At 39.3% G+C, this 15222-nt stretch overlaps 1 non-coding gene across 1 annotated transcript; it reads right to left on the reverse strand.

Annotated features, from left to right (window-relative positions):
* Positions 1–753: 753 nt before the first annotated feature.
* On the reverse strand, positions 754–861 carry LOC130938405 (small nucleolar RNA R71). Its single transcript, XR_009069573.1, has one exon. It is a non-coding gene; the product is annotated as a small nucleolar RNA R71 (small nucleolar RNA).
* Between the last annotated feature and the right edge of the window lie 14361 nt (positions 862–15222).

Genomic DNA, 15222 nt, shown 5'->3' on the forward strand with positions numbered 1-15222 from the left:
TAATTGAATTTTCGAAAATCTTCTTCCTCTCCTCCCACATCCTTCTATTTATGGAGTACTACTCCTTCTTAATGCACAATTCGAACTCTATCTAATCAAGTTCGAATTCTTCTACCTCCTTCTTCTATTTTTCTTTTCCTCTGACACTTCAAGGAATCTCTATACTGTGACATAGAGGATTCCACATTTTCTTTTTCTCTTTTCTTTCATATGAGCAGGAGCAGAGACAAAGGCATTCTTGTTGAAGCTGACCCTGAACCTGAGAGAACCTTGAAGCGAAAGCTAAGAGAAGCCAAGGCACAACTCTCTTTAGAGGACCTGACCGAATTCTTCAAAGAAGAAGAACACATGGCAGCCGAAAACAACAACAATGCCAACAATGCAAGGAAGGTGCTGGGTGACTTTACTGCACCTACTCCCAACTTCTATGGGAGAAGCATCTCTATCCCTGCCATTGGAGTAAACAACTTTGAGCTTAAGCCTCAATTAGTTTCTCTAATGCAACAGAATTGCAAATTCCATGGACTTCCAATGGAAGATCCTCATCAGTTTTTAGCTGAGTTCTTGCAAATCTGTGACACAGTCAAGACTAATGGGGTTGACCCTGAGGTCTACAGACTGATGCTATTCCCTTTTGCTGTAAGAGACAGAGCTAGGATATGGTTGGACTCACAACCTAAAGATAGCCTGGATTCTTGGGAAAAGCTAGTCAATGCCTTCTTGGCAAAGTTCTTTCCACCTCAAAAATGGAGTAAGCTTAGAGTGGAAGTCCAAACCTTCAGACAGAAGGATGGAGAATCCCTCTATGAAGCTTGGGAAAGATACAAACAATTAATCAGAAGATGTCCCTCAGACATGCTTTCTGAATGGAGCATCATAGGTATCTTCTATGAGGGTCTCTCTGAACTATCCAAGATGTCTTTGGATAGCTCTGCTGGAGGATCTCTTCATTTGAAGAAGACGCCTACAGAGGCTCAAGAGCTAATTGAAATGGTTGCAAATAACCAATTCATGTACACTTCTGAAAGGAATCCTGTGAACAATGGGACTAATCAGAAGAAAGGAGTTCTTGAGATTGATACTCTGAATGCCATTTTGGCTCAGAACAAGATATTGACTCAACAAGTCAATTTGATTTCTCAAAGTCTGTCTGGAATGCAAAATGCACCAAGCAGTACTAAGGATGCTTCCTCTGAGGAAGAAGCTTATGATCCTGAGAACCCTTCAATGGAAGAGGTGAATTACCTAGGAGAACCCTATGGAAACACCTATAATTCTTCATGGAGAAATCACCCAAATTTCTCATGGAAGAATCAAGAGAGACCTCAACAAGGTTTCAATAACAATAATGGTGGAAGAAACAGGCTTGGCAATAACAAGCCTTTTCCATCATCTTCTCAGCAACAGACAGAGAGTTCTAAGCAGAATACCTCTGACTTAGCAACCATGGTCTCTAATCTAATCAAAACCACTCAAAGTTTCATGAATGAAACAAGGTCCTCCATCAGAAATTTGGAAGGACAAGTGGGTCAGCTGAGCAAGAAAATTACTGAACTCCCTCCTAGTACTCTCCCAAGCAACACAGAAGAAAATCCAAAAGGAGAGTGCAAAGCCATAAACATGGCCGAATATGGAGAGGAAAGAGAGGAAGTGGACGCCACTGAGGAAGACCTCAATGGGCGTGCACCAACCTCCTTTGAGTTCCCCAATGAGGAACCATGGGAATCTGAGGCTCAAAATGAGACCATAGAGATTCCATTGGATTTACTTCTGCCTTTCATGAGCTCTGATGAGTATTCTTCCTCTGAAGAGGATGAGTATGTCACTGAAGAGCAAGTTGCTAAATATCTTGGAGCAATCATGAAGCTAAATGACAAGTTATTTGGAAATGAGACTTGGGAAGATGAACCTCCCTTGCTCACCAAAGAACTGGATGACTTGTCTAGGCAGAAATTACCTCAAAAGAGACAAGATCCTGGGAAGTTTTCAATACCTTGTACCATAGGCACCATGACCTTCAAGAAGGCCCTGTGTGACTTAGGGTCAAGTGTGAACCTCATGCCTCTCTCTGTAATGGAGAAGCTAGGGATCTTTGAGGTACAAGCTGCAAGAATCTCATTAGAGATGGCAGACAACTCAAGAAAACAAGCTCATGGACTTGTAGAGAATGTTTTGGTAAAAATTGAAAACCATTACATCCCTGCTGATTTCATAGTCCTAGAGACTGGGAAGTGCATGGATGAATCCATCATCCTTGGCAGACCCTTCCTAGCCACAGCAAAGGCTGTGATTGATGTTGATAGAGGTGAACTAATCATTCAAGTGAATGAAGAATCCTTTGTGTTTAAGGCTCAAGGATATCCCTCTGTCACCATGGAGATGAAGCTTGAAGAGCTTCCCTCAAATCAGAGACAAATAGAGCCCCCAAAGTCAAAACTCTAAGTTTGGTGTTGGGAGGCCACAACCAAACTCTAAGTTTGGTGTTGAACCCCCACATTCAAACTCTAAGTTTGGTGTTGGGAGGTTCCCACATTGCTCTGATCATTTGTAAGGCTCAATGAGAGCCATCTGTCAAGCTACTGACATTAAAGAAGCGCTTGTTGGGAGGCAACCCAATGATTATATTTTATATATTTTCTTTTGTTATTTTATGTTTTTTTGTAGGTTGATGATCATAAGAAGTCACAAAATCAATGAAAAAAGCAAAAACAAAATGAAAAACAGGAAGAAAAACAGCACACCCTGGAGGAAGATGTTGCTGGCGTTCAAACGCCAGTAAGCCTAGCAGTTGGGCGTTTAACGCCCAGTCTGGCACCATTCTGGGCGTTTAACGCCAGAAAGGGGCACCAGACTGGCGTTAAACGCCAGAAAAGGGCAAGAACCTGGCGTTAAACGCCAGGAATGGGCATCAGCCCGGTGTTTAACGCCAGAAATGGCTCAAAACGTGATTTTGAGCAACATTTGGTGCAGGGATGACTTTTCCTTGACACCACAGGATCTGTGGACCCCACAGGACCCCACCACCACCCTCTCTCTTCTTCCCCCATTCACCAATCACCTCAATACCTCTTCCCCAAAAACCCCTCACCTATCAAATCCCATCTTTCTCTTCACCACTCACATCCATCCTTCATAAAACCCCACCAACCTCACCCTTCAAATTCAAACCACTTTCCCTCCCAAACCCACCCATACTTGGCCGAACTCCTTCTCCCCTCTCTCCTATAAATACCCTTCTTCACTTCTTCATTTTCACACAACCTAAACACCACTTCTCCCCCTCTTTGGCCGAACACACTACCATCTCCCTCTTCCTCATTTCTTCTTCTTCTACTCTCTTCTTTCTTCTTTTGCTCGAGGACGAGCAAACCTTTTAAGTTTGGTGTGGTAAAAGCGTTGCTTTTTCGTTTTCCATAACCATTTATGGCATCCAAGGCCGGAGAAACCTCTAAAAAGAGGAAAGGGAAGGCAAAAGCTTCCACCTCCGAGTCATGGGAGATGGATAGATTCATCTCAAGGGTGCATCAAAACCACTTCTATGAAGTTGTGGCCTTGAAGAAGGTGATCCCCGAGGTCCCCTTTTCACTCAAAAAGGGTGAATATCCGGAGATCCGCCATGAGATCCGAAGAAGAGGTTGGGAAGTACTTACCAACCCCATTAACCAAGTCGGAATCTTGATGGTTCAAGAGTTCTATGCCAATGCATGGATCACCAAGAACCATGATCAAAGTGTGAACCCGGATCCAAAGAATTATCTTACTATGGTTCGGGGGAAATACTTGGATTTTAGTCCGGAAAGTGTGAGGGTAGCGTTCAACTTGCCTATGATGCAAGGAGATGAACATCCTTACACAAGAAGGGTCAACTTTGATCAAAGATTGGACCAAGTCCTCACAGTTATATGTGAAGAGGGCGCACAATGGAAGAGAGATTCAAGAGGCAAGCCGGTTCAATTGAGAAGGCATGACCTCAAGCCCATGGCTAGAGGATGGTTGGAGTTCATTCAATGCTCAATCATTCCCACTAGCAACCGGTCCGAAGTTACTCTAGACCGGGCCATCATGATTCATAGCATCATGATTGGAGAAGAAGTGGAAGTTCATGAGGTTATAGCCCAAGAACTCTATAAAGTGGCGGACAAGTCTTCCACCTTAGCAAGGCTAGCCTTTCCTCATCTCATTTGTCACCTCTGTTATTCAGTTGGAGTTGACATAGAAGGAGATACCCCCATTGATGAGGACAAGCCCATCACCAAGAAAAGGATGGAGCACACAAGAGACCCCGCTCATCAAGAGATCCCTGAGATGCCTCAAGGGATGCACTTTCCTCCACAAGACTATTGGGAGCAAGTAAACACCTCCCTAGGAGAACTAAGTTCCAACATGGGACAACTAAGGGTGGAGCATCAAGAACACTCCATTCTCCTCCATGAAATTAGAGAAGATCAAAGAATCATGAGAGAGGAGCAGCAAAGACAAGGAAGAGACATTGAGGAGCTCAAGCGCTCCATAGGATCTTCAAGAGGAAGAAAGAGCCGCCATCACTAAGGTGGACCCGTTCCTTGATTTCCTTGTTCTTTATTCTTCTGTTTTTCGAATTTTATGCTTATGTTTGTCTATGTTTGTGTCTTATGATCATTAGTGTCTTAGTGTCTATGCCTTAAAGTTATGAATGTCCTATGAAACCATCGCCTTTCTTGAATAAAAACGTGCTTAATTGAAAAGGAAAGAATTGCATGAATTCTGAATTTTATAACAGTTTAATTATATTGATGTGGTGGCAACACTTTTGTTCTCTGAATGTATGCTTGAACAGTGCATATGTCTTTTGAATTTGTGGTTCATGAATGTTGGCTCTTGAAAGAATGATGAAAAAGGAGACATGTTACTGAGGATCTGAAAAATCATAAAAATGATTTTTGAAGCAAGAAAAAGCAGTGAATACAAAAAAAAAAAAAAAACCGAAAAAAAGAAAAAAGAAAAAAAAAGAGAAAAAGAAAGAAAAAGAAAAGAATAAGAGTTGTGATCCAAGGCAAATAAGAGTGTGCTTAAGAACCCTGGACACCTCTAATTGGGGACTCTAGCAAAGCTGAGTCACAATCTGAAAAGGTTCACCCAATTATGTGTCTGTGGCATGTATGTATCCGGTGGTAATACTGGAAGACAGAGTGCTTTGGGCCACGGCCAAGACTCATAAAGTAGCTGTGTTCAAGAATCATCATACTTAACTAGGAGAATCAATAACACTATCTGGATTCTGAGTTCCTAAAGAAGCCAATCATTCTGAATTCCAAAGGATAAAGTGAGATGCCAAAACTATTCAGAGGCAAAAAGCTAAAAGCCCCGCTCATCTAATTAATACTGATCTTCATAGATGTTTTTGGAGTTCATTGCATATTCTCTTCTTTTTATCTTATTTGATTTTCAGTTGCTTGGGGACAAGCAACAATTTAAGTTTGGTGTTGTGATGAGCGGATAATTTGTACGCTTTTTGGCATTGTTTTTAGTATGTTTTTGATATCTTTTAGTTAATTTTTAGTATATTTTTATTAGTTTTTAGTTAAAATTCACTTTTCTGGACTTTACTATGAGTTTGTGTGTTTTTCTGTGATTTCAGGTATTTTCTGGCTGAAATTGAGGGATCTGAGCAAAAATCTGATCCAGAGACTCAAAAGGACTGCAGATGCTGTTGGATTCTGACCTCCCTGCACTCGAAGCGGATTTTCTAGAGCTACAGAAGCCCAATTGGCGCGCTCTCACCGCCGTTGGAAAGTAGACATCCTGGGCTTTCCAGCAATATATGATAGTCCATACTTTGCCCAAGATTTGATGGCTCAAACCGGCGTTCAAAGTCACCTCAAGAAATTCCAGCGTTAAACGCCGGAACTGGCACCTAATTGGGAGTTAAACGCCCAAACTGGCATAAAAGCTGGCGTTTAACTCCAAGGAGAGTCTCTACACGAAAATGCTTCATTGCTCAGCCCAAGCACACACCAAGTGGGCCCGGAAGTGGATTTTTATGTCATTTACTCATCTTTGTACACCTTAGGCTACTAGTTATCTATAAGTAGGACCTTTTACTATTGTATCTAGAGACTTTGGTAGCTATCTTCGTTTTATGCTATCTTAGATCATTGGGAGGCTGGCCATTCGGCCATGCCTAGACCTTATGCTTATGTATTTTCAACGGTGGAGTTTCTACACACCATAGATTAAGGTGTGGAGCTCTGCTGTACCTCGAGTATTAATGCAATTACTATTGTTCTTCTATTCAATTCCGCTTGTTCTTTGTCCAAGATATCACTTGTTCTTCAACTTGATGAATGTGATGATCTGTGACACTCATCATCATTCTCACCCATGAACAAGGTGACTGACAACCATTCTTGTTCTACAAGCATGCGAGGCTTAGTGAATATCTCTTGGATTACTGATACACGATGCATGGTTGATCGCCTGACAACCGAGTGCTCGCCTGACAAACGAGCCAGGCATTCCGTGAGATCAGAGTCTTCGTGGTATAGGCAAGAACTGATGGCGGCATTCAAGAGAATCCGGAAGGTCTAACCTTGTCTGTGGTATTCTGAGTAGGATTCAATGATTGAATGACTGTGACGTGCTTCAAACTCCTAGCAGGCTAGGGCGTTAGTGACAGACGCAAAAGTATCAATGGATATTATTCCGGCCTGAACGAGAACCGACAGATGATTAGCCTATGCTGTGACAGAGCATCAGGGACGTATTTTCACTGAGAGGATGGGAGGTAGCTGCTGACAACAGTGAAACCCTACACGAGCTTGCCATGGAAAGGAGTAAGAAGAATTGGATGAAGGCAGTAAGAAAGCAGAGAGACGGAAGGGAAGGCATCTTCATACGCTTGTCTGAAGCTCTTACACCAATGATATACATAAGTATCTCTATCTTTATCTTTATCTTTATGCTTTATTCGTTTATCACTATACCCATTTGAGTCTGCCTGACTGAGATTTACAAGATGACCATAGCTTGCTTCATACCACCAATCTCCGTGGGATCGACCCTTACTCACGTAAGGTTTATTACTTGGACGACCCAGTGCACTTGCTGGTTAGTTGTGCGAAGTTGTGTTTATGCCATGGTATTGAGCACCAAGTCTTTGGAGCCATTACTAGGGATTGTTTATGTTTTGAAAAGTATTGATCACAATTTCGTGCACCAACAGACAAGAATGATGCATGTCTAGCCCTAGTACAGGCCATGAGCTCATGTGTCGGTTGGCTGCCAGCAATCCCGACATTTATCCGGTCACGAGTAACCCTGATTTCTCGGATACGATTTTCCGTTCCTAAATAAATGCGCATATAATAATAGCCGCTCATTTGAGACAGCCTCTGCTTACTGCAGGAAAATATATATATACTCTGCTCTGCTCTGGGGAAGCGGAAAATAGCTGTAGGTAACTTAGTTTCCCTACAGAAGCTCTGGGTTGCATTAAGCAACTAATATATATTAAATATAGCTCTGGGTTTCATCAAGCAACTAATATATATTAAATATCTCTTTACTCTGTTCTGGTTGCCCTTTTCTCTGTATCTCTTTACTCTGTTTTAATTACTCTGTTCTCTGTATCTCTTTTCTCTTCTCTGATTACTCTTTTCATCTGTATCTATATCACTCTTTTTCTCTTTATATCTTTATTTTATTCAGGTTATTCTGTTTCCTGTGTTTCTCTACTCTACTTCGATTTCTCTGCTTAACGTATGTATTTAAAGCTTATGTAAATTTCGATATGAATAGTTAACCTGTCCCAAATATAGGTTCATTAAGTCTATACTGAAACAGTTTAACTTTTCATATTATACCTAACCCTAGCCGCAACTCAAGTACTAACTAAGTTGCCCTAGTTCGTTCACTAGTCTCTGTCTGTTTTTCTGTCGTTAAAACGTTACAGACTTTTTCTTTGGTTTTTATCTTTCCTTTGACTTTTATCTTTCTTTTATCTTTATCTTTACCTCACTATTAATATTTATTATTTTACTATTAATTTTCGAAAATTAACTTACCTTTTACTTTTAACCTTTAAAATTCACTTTTTACCACCCGTAACTTTTAATATTTCTACTTTTACCACTCTAACTTTCAGAAATTACTAAACAACCCCTTAAACACCAAAAATTTTACTTCCTTGCCCTTTTTAAGATCTAAGGCCTGTTCTTCATTGTTCTTCATCACACTCAAAGTGTTCTTCATGTTCTTCATAAATTCTTCAGATTCTTTCTCTGTTTTTACCCGTGTTTCAATCTTTTCAGCAACCGATTTTTACTACAATTCATAATAAATTAGCAGCCACTAAAACCCCATCTTTTCTACATGATTTCATCACAATTTGATCTCAATTTAAGCCTAGGGTTTCGTTTTTCCAGCTGCTCCAAGAACATGAACATAAAGCTTGAATTTCATCAAATTTCATCAAAATTTCACCAAATTTTTACCAAGAATCAATCATATATGCAACCAATTTTTAGCACAGCCAAATAATACAACATTCACACATCTCAAACACAAATAATCAAGATTAATTTCGTGACACCCTACCTGGTTTTGCTGCTCCTAATTCAATCAAACTTTCAGGTGGTCCTTAAGCACTTTTTCCTCCTAAATCACACCAAGAAAACACATATTTAACCATGTTTCCTTGAAACCGAATCAAAAGAGAGATGGTGCAGCCAACTCACCTTGATCCCAGCCTTGATAAGTCATATGATCATGTAGAGAAAGAAGAGAGGATCATTTTGGTCGGATTGGAATTTTGATTTGAGTTTTAGTTCAGCAGAAATCAAGCTTTGAAGATTTGGAACTAAGAACTTTTCTCTCTTTTTCTCTCTACCTATTTTCGGGCATAAAGTGAAAATGAGCCAGCCTTGGGGGTTTTGGGGGTGTAGGGTGAGTTGTGATTGGTTGGCTTGGAGGTGGATTAAAATAATATTAAAATATCTCAGGTGTATAACTACTAAAACTAGGTGTATCGGAACACTTGCAAAAACATCTCTAAAAATTATTTTCTGAGCTACTAGCATAAATGACACTAGTAACATATTTATTATGAGAATAAAACATGAATAATGAGGCCTTAGCATTGCTAAAGTCATCAGAGAGTGCTGGTGCTAAGCTGCACCAGTAAACTGTGAACCCGGTTAAACCAATTTTCTGTTTTTAACTAAAACTGACTAGGTAACCTTATAATATCATTCAAGAAACTTTTATTACTAATATAATGATAATATTACCCTATTATCTCTCTTCTCTCATGAATCGAGTCCGGTTCGTCAAACTGAGACTATCTACGAAAAACCGGATCAAAACTCCTAACCGATACGGTTCAAAAACTATGTTCTTCGTAACTGCATTATCGAGCTTGCCCCATAAAAGGTTCTAGCTTAAAGATGACATAATGACAATTAGGATTGAGATACTTGATAATATATCAAAGCTTCTCCCCTTACTGATCCTCCGAAGTTTTCCGTACTTTCAGAAAAGATCTCGCGTACTCGAAAACCGGGGCTGTTACAGCACCTATGACAAATTATATATCGTTGTGAAGCCCTAGATTTTAGCTTTCCAACGCAACTGAAACCGCATCATTTGGATATCTGTAGCTCAAGTTATGGTCGATTTAGTACCAAGAGGTCAAGCTGGACAGGTTTAGCAGTTCCTTCAGTTTCTTGTATTCCTTCCACTTTTGCATGCTTCCTTTCCATTCTCTAAGCCATTCCTGCCCTGTAATCTCTGAAAATACTAAACACACATATCAGGGCATCGAATGGTAATAAAAGAGAATTTAAACATAGCAAATTTAAGGCCAAAGAAGCATGTTCTCAATCATAGCACAAAGTTAGGAAGGGAAAATGTAAAACCATGCAAATAGTATGAATAAGTGTGCAAAGGCTTGATAAAAACCACTCAAATTAGCACAAGATAAACCATAAAATAGTGATTTATCAATCTCCCCACACTTAAACATTAGCATGTCCTCATGCTAAGCTTAAGGAGACAAAAGGAATGAATGGGGGAAAGTAAGACTCATGAAATGCAACCTATATATGAATGCAACTATATGCTAAGATGGTTCTATCTACTTGGTCAAAAGTAAACAAGTTTTCCAAGACAAACATAAATTTGATTTCACCAATTTAAATCACACAATAAGAGACAAATAAACTTGTAAGAAGATAGCTCATGAAAGCATGGAACATAGAATCAAGCCTTGAACCCTCACTGGTTGTGTATATGCACTCTAATCTCTCAAGTGTCTAGGGTTAATTCACTCTACTCTTTTCTCATCATGCTTTCTAAACTTTGTTCTTCATATAACCAATCAACAATATTTAGTATACCAATGCAAACATCATGAGGTCTTTTCAAGGTTGTAATAGGGCCAAGGCAAGGGTGAGGATATATGTATGGCTAAGTGAGCTATAAATTGAATCCTTGATTAATATAAGCTCTCACATAAACACACACACACACTCTATATAACTTCTTAAATCATGCCTAGCTACCCAAAATTCTCACTTTTGCATCATATACTCATGTATGAACTTTTCTTTTAATTTGTACTACATATGCATTGATCTTTTATTAACTTAACATTGGGGTAATTTTGTCCCCTTATTTATTTATTTATTTCAAATATATATATATATATATATATATATATATATATATTTTTTCTTTTTTCTTTTTCTTTTTCTTTTTTTTCTTTTCTCTTTTTTTGTTTTTGAATTAAAAATATAAAAGTAAATATAACATGTCAATGCACATGGATTTTTAATTTTTTATGGTCTCACATGAGTAGGTACCCAAATTCCTAATATTTTATCAATAGAATTCAACACTTTCCTATCAACCCAAGTTCCCACGGTTCCCCACACTTAATTGACACACAATCTCTATGTTAAGCTAACCAAAGATTTAATTGGGGTAATTAATTGTTTTTCTGCTTAAGGCTAGTGATGTGGTAAAATATAGAACAGAAGGGGATTAAAAGGCTCAAGGTGGCTGACAAAGGTGATTGAAAGGGTAGGCTATTTAGGATAAGTGAGCTAATAACAAATGATGGCCTCAATCATATGCATGCATTTAAATACACTAAACATTGAACATATAGATTCAAACAAAATATAGATTACAATCATAGAAAAGAAAACACACAAGAAAAAATATTATGGTTAAATAATATAACCATGTAATTAAGCTCAAGTCTCATAGGTTGTGTGTTCTTTGCTTTTAACCATGTTCCAATTTACAACTTCCAACAAGTCTAACAAAAAATTTTCAATTTAAATTAGTGAAATACTATAAAAAGGGTTTTTGAAAAGAAACTCATTACTTTAACGAAGTAGTAACTAAATGCACAAAATCAAACAAACATGCAATCAAACATGCAAGTGCAATAACTAAATTAACATAGAAAATTGAATATTGGTGTTGAGAAGAAAATAACTAACCCACGGAAGTCAGTATCGACCTCCCCACACTTAAAGATTGCACCGTTCTCCGTGCATGCTAAGATGTGCAAGTGGACGAGTTGCTCCAACTGACGCTTGTAGATGGAAGCACCGTAGCTGGAGGTCTCGTGGTTCCTTTCCGTGCTGGTGTCTTGTCAGTGGCCTTCTCTTTTCCATTCTTGGTACCCATGTCTAAAGAAGAAAGAAAAGGAAGAGTGTGAAATATAGACAACTAAGACCGGAAGGGAAAAAATTCCCAGTGATAATGAATGCCAAAGGAAAGATGTTAGCCCAACTACATGGTAGCTACAACATATATGAAAGACATCAATACGGATCTAAAAGGCAATTCATAAAATTAGATGCAAGATTGTAAAAGCATTCAAGTAATGGGCATGAGAAGCATAATTCAAGCATCAATTATTAAATATGCCAAATTAAAAAGCATATGTATTGAAGACAATTGTGAATAATATTCTCAAATACATGTGGAATCCGAGTGTTGTGAAAAAGAGGCATACATGTAGACGAGTAAAAGAAAATAGGATTTAAATTGCCAGAAAGGCTTTTTCACAAACACGTGGTGTGCAAGGTATAATTGGAATGAAAATAATGTAATCCAAATGTATAAGAGAGCCAAATTAAAATATCAATTGTCAAATCACTCTTCATAAAATCAACAAGCTCAAAATAATAAAATAGTAGCCAAATAAAATTTCAACACCAACATAAAAATGCATGAAAAGAAACCATAGAGAACTAAGGTAACACGAAACAAATAAATGCAATAATGGAAAGAAGGGGGGAAAGAGTAGATGGGGGAAGAAAAGAAGGGGAAAGGAGAGAAGAAAGGATAAGGGAATGAGAAATCGGACGCGACGCGTGTGCGTCGCTCACGCGTACACGTGTGCGTCGCTCACGCGTACGCGTGGGTGAGCAGAATCACAAATGACGCGTAATCGTCGGTCACACGAACGGGTGACCACTGGTTGTGCTAAACGCACAATATCAGCATCAAGGCAGCACAACTCTCGGCCAAATCGCACATTGACGCCGATTTTCCATCCACGCGTATGCGTCGCTGACGCTTACGCGTGGGTTGGCTAAAATACGGGTGACATGCACGTGTCGCCCACACGTACGCGTGGGTTGGCTCGTGTGCAAGGCACCCTTTCTGCACAGCTCCCGCGTGACGTTCTGTAAGGTTTAGCGTCGCATGTGACACGTGCGCGTACTGCACGTGCACGCGTGGAACGCGCTTTTCCTTCTTTTCTTTTTTCTTTTTTTTTATGCAAAATGCAGTGTGCAGATGCTAATGCAAACATTATGAATGACACTAATAAAATTAAAATAAAATAAACTAGGAATAAAAGGAAGGTTTATACCATGGTGGGTTGTCTCCCACCTAGCACTTTTAGTTAAAGTCCTTAAGTTGGACATATGGTGAGCTTCTTGTCATGGTGGCTTATGCTTGTACTGATCCAGGAATCCCCACCAATGTTTGTACTTCTAATAGCCTCCGGGATCCCAAATTAGGCGTAAAGAGCCTTTAAGCAATTTGAAGCAAGTGACAAGGCTACAAGAGTGTTGATTGCTAGACTGAATTTCGGGGTCCCAAGCCTTACTTTTACACCCATCTTTTTGTTGATCATGATGATTCCATCCGGGTGGTTCAGCCTTAGAATTCTCATTTAGGCACCCAAACATCCTCCTAGACCCAATTAATTGAGAATTATGCCAACCCTTTCAATCAGGTCTTGAGCTTCCAACCATAACGAACCTAGGATTGTGTTGCCAACCACTAGCCATCTCCCTCTTATTCTTATAGCCACAAAGAGCTCTAAGTTGCCCATTTGTCTCAAGCAAAGAATATTCAAGTGGGCTAATTAAGCTTAGGGATGAAAGATTTACCCACTTGAATGACGGGATGGATTGTGATGGCTTTAGTATAGAGGTCTCCAACAACTGTTGCATGGTGATTTCAAGCTCTATTCCCTTGTGCTCTTCCTTGTTAACTTCCACCTCTTTGCAAGCTTCTTCAATTTCATCCTCTTCCTCTTGGTAGCTTTCTTCCAATTCATTCTCTTCTTCATTGTTCACCAAAGGCATGTGAGGTTGTGCTTCTTCTTCTTTAATTTCCATGTCAAGTCCAATGGGAGAGGATTCAAATGTAGATAAGAATTCGTCAATGATTGAATCTATCTCTTGATCATCCCCTTCAAAGTCTTCAACCATGATATGCCTTGGAGGTTGTACACCCTCCTTAACATCAAATTCAAACTACTTAGAAGGGGGCTCTATGACTGGGCTTTCCTATGGACGTTCCACATCTCCTAAGTCTACAACCACTTCTTCCTCTTCAACGATTACGGCTTACTCCAATTATTCCAATACAAAGTCATGCTGCTCACTATCTACCAGAGTTTCTAGCTTCTCCTTCATGCTACGTTCTTCAGTAGATTCTCCACATGAAGCCATGGGAGGTTCCTTGAGTGTCCAAATATTGGGAAGCTAACCGATTTATCGTTTGCTCCAGTTGATGAAGAGTTACATGAAATTGATCCATTGTTTCCTTGAGACGATCCTTTGATTCTTGTTTCACTTGGGTATCATAAGTAGGACCATAAGGCTCTTAGATTGATGGATATGGATATGGATATGGTGAATATGGAGGTGATTGTCATTGGGAATAATTGGGTTGGAATTGGGGTGGTTCTATATATGGTTCATATGGTGGTTGGTGTGGTGGATAAGTGTTAGGGTCATATGGGGGTGTTTAGTGGTAAGGGGCTTGTGAGTTTGGTAGTTCAAAGGTATGTTGTGGAGGTGGTTCATAAGCATAGGGTGGGATTTGTTGGTAACTACAAGGGGGTCCACCGTATCTATCATCTTGGTACACACCTCAGAATGGCTCTTGACCATAGTAATTTGGTGGGTGTTGGTTATCACGAGAAGGTCCACCATAACTATTGTCTTGGCATGCATTGTATGATTGTCGTTGTCTATGGTATCTTGGAAGGTGTTGTTGGCTAAAGGGTTGATCAGATCCTCGTGGCTCCTTCTACTTTTGATTACTTTGACCTTGATGCATGTTTCTTTAATAGCTTCCATTCCTTACAACAACATTGGAACCAAACTTAAAGCCAGAGGGGTGATAAGTCATAGTAGAAAAGAAAAACAAAAACTAATAAAAATAGGTAACTAAGTCCTAAAACTAATAAAAACTAAGAACAAGTAAAAAAGCAAATATTTACAATAACCAATAATAAGGCACACGTTTGCAATTCTCAGGCAACGGCGCCATTTTGATGAGAGGATTTTTGCTAGTAAAGAATTTCATAGAAATAATCACGTTGTAAGTATAGTTCCTAAACCTACAGAGAATCCTTTCTTACAAAAGTTTTAGTTGTCACTAAAGCTAACCCAATAAAATTTTTAACCGCAGTATTGAAACCTCGAGTCGTCTCTCAAGGAATTGCAGGGAAGTATGATTTATTATTGGTTATGGAAAAAGGTATATTTTTGGGTTTTTGAAATAAGGAACAAGTAATGTAAAATAACAAGGAATTAAAATAATAACTAATAAAGCTCTTGGCAGGTTTTGAGAACTGGAAATCATGTCCTAGTTATCCTTATCACTGGTGATGAGGATTGTTCGCTACTCCTACTTAGTTAATCCTTACTAAATAAAGGAAAGTCAAGTGGTCTAATCAATTTGATTCCTCAAGTCTTAGTC

This window comes from Arachis stenosperma, chromosome 6 (genome assembly GCF_014773155.1).
Source record: "Arachis stenosperma cultivar V10309 chromosome 6, arast.V10309.gnm1.PFL2, whole genome shotgun sequence".
Lineage (NCBI taxonomy): Eukaryota > Viridiplantae > Streptophyta > Magnoliopsida > Fabales > Fabaceae > Arachis > Arachis stenosperma.